Genomic DNA, 6,919 nt, shown 5'->3' on the forward strand with positions numbered 1-6,919 from the left:
CTCAGTAACACCAATGACATGTGAGTAACACGACTGAGTAACATGACTGACGTCTCATAACACAACTGACCATCCTTAGCTAACTTTGATTTATGAACTGATTTTAACTTTAAACGTAAAGTTAATTAAATGGAACACACAAATTTGCTTATAGTAAGACATTTTTACTTTATTTCCACCTTTTAAGCCTAACTCCACAATTTGACAAAAAAAATGCAAACTTGTCACAAAATAAACTGTAATGATAGCGCCGTGAATTTGCACAGGCCTAGCAAAATCGCAATTTTATATGATTCAAGGAAAGAACAAAATCTTATTTATTTTCAGCATTACTACAGAAATGTACTGCAAACATTTTGCACTGTAACATTATTGATTCTAAAAGCAAAATTACTGACAGATGGTAACAGCACTGAGACCAAATTGCCTTGGCTGGTTTCGACAGAAGTTACACGTACAAAAACGATCAGCAGTGTTTACTTACTGTTTGACAGAAATACAATTCTTTTCCTCAAACGGCGAAGACAAAGCATAAACAGGATTATCTTTAAAACAACCAAAGTTGCACAGTTTTTTAAACAGTAACATTACAGGCATGGTAACACCACTGACACCAAATTGCCTTTAGATGTTTCGACAAACAATAAAACGTTCTGAAACAGATCAGCAGTGGAATCCCCAACGTTCTAGCACGAACAGTACAGTGACCTAGCTGGACTCTAATACATTCAACTACTCAGGAACTTGATTAGGAGTGCAGTCAGCAGTTGGTGAATATGGTAGACCCGGTGTGAAGTGGTTTGGGATCCAGTGCGTCATGTTCATGTCAACACGTGCAGACGTCCATATATATATATATATACCCATGAATGTTTTTTGCTTTATTATCTTCATCCCTTCCGCTCCCTATATTCGTTTTACGGTGTTCTCCTCCAGGGACATTCCAGGAAGGTATTCGTAGAAGTTACATGCCGAGTCTCAGTGATTATTAAAACTAATGGTCGAAGTTGGCGGATCATGAAAAATGCGAGCTTCAGCGAGCTTTTTCATGACCGCGAACTGAGACCATTATTTTTAATAATTACTGAGACGAGGTGTGTAACCTCTTTATTCCTCCTTTCTTCAGTTATTCAAAGAAAACAGGAGTTTTTGTGCGAAAGTTTGATCGAATCCGAATCACTCAACCAGTCAACCTGCGCAGGCGATCGATTAATGCGCGGTTGTATAGTTCTGTGCAAATCATTCCATTCTGTTAACACTTCTTGTCAGTTTCCCTATTTTAGACTAAAATCAAGTACACATATAATTATGCTGTTATTCTGCTGTGGCGGTAAAGGCAGATATTGTGTGTTCTGTTTATGTTTTAGTATCGCTTAGGATAATGTTCTTTCGTCAAATGGGACTAACAGACGAACTTTTGCACCCGTGTTCCAACGTTAATTACTGTATGAAGTTCAGTTTTCTGGGGAAAATAGTGTATGAAACCGCTTTATGTTGTTTAAATTGATGAGATGTGTGCATTTGGTTGCGTGTGATCTGTTTATAAAATGAAATATTGTTGAAAACTGACCGTCGGATTGCAGTCAGTGTTGTCGAAGAAACTGCGTTAAAAGAAGGGGAACTACTCTTGTCGGCAAGAGTATGAGTTACTTGCCTTGGGAATTTGCTTGTGATGAACGGTGTGTGCACGGCAGATCTAGATTCAGAAAACAACCTAACTCATGGATTTTATATGGAGATTCATGTGTTCAGGCCTGTAGTTGTTAATTTAAATGCGGTATGTTTGTATTGTTTGCTCCAGAGATGTATATTTCGTACGTATAGAGCGTTCGGAACTTTTCAGTCGCAAAAGTAGTACCAAAACAGAACAGCTTCTCAACCCATTGCACTATCGAGGATTCAGGCTGTTGCTGGCTCGTTATTTGTTTGGTTGCTGGGTCATTATCGAAAAATAACTAGCTCTACAAGTTTACAGAGGTAAAGAAGCAGAGGGGGGAATAAGATATAATATATTGCAAAGCTCTTGATGATGTGTCCTCTGCGTTATTTGCTGGTCTCGAAGCATTTCCTCAGGTTTTCTTCTTTCAAGTAGTATTCAGAATAGTTAGTTTGTTAGTTGTTGCTTTTTGGGTCCAGCGGACCATATCGGCCAAATCAGGACCCCACAAGTTTAACATTACAAATATTTCAAATAAAACAATGTTACTAAACAAAATTAGGAACGTCACCCGAAGGTAACATAACAGCTATATCGAAACCCTACGTGTCAAGGACTCCTTTAAAAATCCAAAAAGAGGTGCAGAGCTGACCTTTGTAAAAATATGTTTCAAGCTAGAAGTGTCAAAATACTTCACTCGTAGATCATACAGATCAGCGCACTCCGTGAGAAAATGGCTCACAGAAAAACTAGTATCACAGGCGTGGCACCATGGTGCCTTTTCTCTTTTAAGCAGATGGACATGCGTTATATAAGTGTGACCAGTGTGTAGCCTAGCCAGAACACTTTCGTCTTTTCTACTTGCAGCCAACAAAGGAAAGGGCTTTGATAGCTCAGGGCGTATCTTATACAGTTTAGTTTCCTTGCAGGTGGACCAACGGTCTTGCCAGAGTTTTAAACTGTAAAAAAGGGTCTTCCGACGAAGGTCGGTGAAAAAAACAAATTGCTCAGGAAGAGGTGGAACCGCCATCTCCGGAGCATCCTTTGCTGCCTTGTCAGCAGCTTCGTTGCCTTGTATGCCCATATGACTGGGCGCCCACATAAAATGTATCATAGTATTCAGAATGACACGCGAGTTCATGGACAATGCGGGCTCTAAGTTCTGCTGGTCGCTGATCATGGCCAAAAGCGTAGACACTGCCACATGCTCGTAGACAATCACCATCTGCTCTCACAACAACAGGATACGTTTGTGCATTGGGTATTTCCGCAGCGGAAAGAGCCATGACATAAGATTACCTGAAAAACAGTAACATTTGATAATCATAACAGAGTTGTCTTTTTATAAGAAATGATCCCATAAAAAGTCTTGCATTCTCTCTCTGGCATACCCCTACACACCAACCCCAACCCCCTCCTCTTTCACTCTCTCTCTCTGCCTCCCCACAGGGACACACGTATAATCAACAATTATACACGCAAAAGAAGTATGTGGCAGGCAGAAGAATGAAAATAAAACCAGGAAAGAATCTAAGATCAGACGTCAGTAGTGTTATCAGGCACAAGGTAACACGACTGAAAGTAACACGACTGATAGAATTCATTTGAGAAAATAATGATCACTCCCCAGGCCATGCGTTCTGAACAAACACGTGTCCCAGTAGTTTTGATCCTTACATGAAACAATAAAAAAAGTAACAGAAGAATGTAAATTCCTTCAGATCGCTAGAGACACACAGAAACACAACTGATTCGTTAAAAAAACACATCTTACCTTTCTACACTTGTCGGGTCCACCATACACAAGCGATCAAACTCGCTTAGCTGTTCCCGCTGCAGGAAGCTGCTGAAGGATGGGAGATAACTACAGGCCCAAAATGGTTTTAAAAAACTGGAGTACTCATTGTTTAGGTCTGTTTAACTGTTCTGGTAACACCACTGACAAAAAAGTGGCAGACACTCATTTTTGAGAGTTTAAGTCCACATTCAGAGTCTGGGTCAACCTTACAATCAAAATATGTTGCAATAATACAAATTTGCTCCCGTAAGCAATTTTTTTAAATTTTTTTAATGGTCCACAATTTTTTTTCTTCTTTGTAGAGGTGGTGGAAGTTTTGAGTGCCTTCAAAAAGACAGGCATTTTTAGATACCCATGCAAAACTAACTTTCAAGTGTCAAGAATGTACTTTAATGAATGTTCATGTTGTTGTCTATTCATTTTTGTACAAAAAATATGTATTATACTGAGATAGATAGGACATGTTTCTTTCTGAATTAATTTAAAAATCAAAGACACGTTTTTCGTACATTTTTGAAAAACACCCGCTTATGTTAAGTGCATGTGATTATGTATATTTCATCATCAAATAATGCTTATAACCCCCCAAAAAAGTCACATTAATATACAAATATATAATCTAAAGCAAAGATGAGAAGAAAGGGAAGAGTATTGGACTACAGACTATAATCAACCATGTCAGCGGACAGAAAATGCTGAGGTGGGGCAGGTGGTTGAAAGAGGGTGGGCAGAGAGATGTCGACTAACACAAACTTATTTCCTAATTTAATTCGAGCGCAGCAGCAATCATTTGCGAAAATATCTTATCATATTAAAAAAAAAAAAAGATCTAAACACACATACACATCTTTAAATAACACAGTTATTATTTGCAACATGTTGTTCGATATTACAAACAAACACACTAAATACCTATAACTCAATATTCCGCACCCAAACATATGCGTGTATATTTAAGCTGGAAAATAATTTGTCGTCCATTGTTTAGGTGCTAGAATTTGGTAGAATTTGGGGGTACCCTTATTTGAGCGGCGGTATCGTGATCACTGTTAAAGAAATCTTTGATCCCAACGGTGTGCCAGAAAGTCAAATGAAAGGTTTACTTCAAGCCATCCGGGAATTGATTGTTTTGATTGAGAAACTGTGTTGCTACGGTTGTCTTTGTTGTTGTTGTTGTTGTTGTTGTTGTTGTTGGTGTTGGTGCTGGTATTGGTGTTGTTGGTGTTCTTGTTGGTGTTCTTGTTGGTGTTCTTGTTGGTGTTCTTGTTCTTGTTGGTGTTGTTGTTGGTGTTGTTGTTGGTGTTGTTGTTGGTGTTGGTGTTGTTGTTGGTGTTGTTGTTGTTGTTGTTGTTGGTGTTGTTGTTGGTGTTGGTGTTGTTGTTGGTGTTGTTGGTGTTGGTGTTGGTGTTGGTGTTGTTGTTGTTGTTGGTGTTGTTGTTGGTGTTGTTGTTGGTGTTGTTGTTGGTGTTGTTGTTGGTGTCGTTGTTGGTGTCGTTGTTGGTGTCGTTGTTGGTGTCGTTGTTGGTGTTGTTGTTGGTCTTCTTGTTGGTCTTCTTGTTGGTCTTCTTGTTGGTCTTGTTGTTGGTCTTGTTGTTGGTGTTGTTGTTGGTCTTGTTGTTGGTGTTGTTATATGTATCTTAGTTAATGTATGTATACTGATTTTTGTTGTAACACACACACACATGCACAAGCAAGATATTTTTTTTCGGCAATAAATTAAATCACCAAAAGAATAGATGCTTTCACCAAAAGAATTGCTTAGTTAGCAAAAGATATTCCAACAAAAAATCGGATGTTTCCACCCACAAAATAGATGCTTCTAGCAAAAAACCGATTGATTCTACCAAAAAAAGAAATGAGACTTGCAAAAGAATTCTCAACAAAAAAACGAATTAATTCAACAACAAAATAGCTACTGTCAGCAAAAAAATTAAAGTTTAGTGTACTTTCAGAGACAAAATAGTGTCACTCCATATCATAATCATAATTGTACGTCCAAAGAAAGTTAAATGAAAATGATAAAATCAGTGTACAGAGCAGTCAAGATCAGTGTGTTCACTGCCTGATAAGCGCTGGTCTCGACAGCTTTGGGCGCCCGCGCTTTCGCTTCTGGCCGATTGGTATGGTCGATCTTGGCCTGGGCAGGGGGGTTGGTCACCTCCACAGACGAATCTCCATGCCCATGGAATGATGACACACGTAGCACTTGAGGAACTCCGGACAGTTGCAGAAAAACTGATTGTTTTCGTCGATCGTAATCTTCCACACCGACCTCCGACATGTGGCATACTCCTCGAAGTCAGCATAGGACGATGATTCAACCTTTTCTTCGGTGAATTCTCGGTCTTTGGTCCACTGCTTTCCAATTCCCCGTCGTCTCGTAGCTGGTGGCTCACTGTCAGACTCCGACGTATCATTATCAAATCTCACTGGATCGATCCTCTCAAAATCCATCTCTCCACCTTCAAACTCCATTTTCAACTGACAGAATCTGTGTCCTTGCTTGATTCAGCTGAATTTGTGATCACAAATCACCTCTGCTTAAGCGAAATCAGTGAGTCAAAACAATGACCACCACTCACACTGTGTTTCACTGTGTTGGAGAATGACTATCCATTTCTTTTGTTGAAACTATATTTTCTTTTGCCTGAAGTAGTCAATCTTTTGCCTGATTATATTTTCTTTTGCCTGAGTATATTTGCTTTTGCCAGTTTATTTTATTTTTTGTTCAGACAGGAATTCTTTTGGCGGATCAATTTTTTGGGGGGTACTTTAATTCTTTGTCACTCAAGCCATCTTTTCTTTTGGTGAAAGCATAGATTTTTTTGGTAGAACCATTTCTTCTTTTGGTTCATTAAACGGGTGCCTTTTTTTCTGTATATGTATGTCTGTCTGTGTCAGTTTTATGTCCATCACTAGTTCTAATATGTGTTAACAGGGGGTCAACCCGCTATTGCCGCGGCCCGTTGTTGCCGCGGCCCGTTATTGCCGCGGTCCTTTTTTGCCGCGGCCCGTTGTTGCCGCGGCCCGTTATTGCCGCGGCCCTTTTTTTTCCTTTTTTTTTTTCAATTTTTGTTTAATTTTTGTTTTCTTATTATGTACATGTAGAGGTTACATGCCGAGTCTCAGTGATTATTAAAAATAATGGTCGAAGTTGGCGGATCATGAAAAATGCGAGCTTCAGCGAGCTTTTTCATGACCGCGAACTGAGACCATTATTTTTAATAATCACTGAGACGAGGTGTGTAACCTCTTTATTCCTCCTTTCTTCAGTTATTCAAAGAAAACAGGAGTTTTTGTGCGAAAGTTTGATCGAATCCGAATCACTCAACCAGTCAACCTGCGCAGGCGATCGATTAATGCGCGGTTGTATAGTTCTGTGCAAATCATTCCATTCTGTTAACACTTCTTGTCAGTTTCCCTGTTTTAGACTAAAATCAAGTACACAGATAATTATGCTGTTA

This window comes from Littorina saxatilis, linkage group LG16, assembly GCF_037325665.1.
Source record: "Littorina saxatilis isolate snail1 linkage group LG16, US_GU_Lsax_2.0, whole genome shotgun sequence".
Classification (NCBI taxonomy): domain Eukaryota; kingdom Metazoa; phylum Mollusca; class Gastropoda; order Littorinimorpha; family Littorinidae; genus Littorina; species Littorina saxatilis.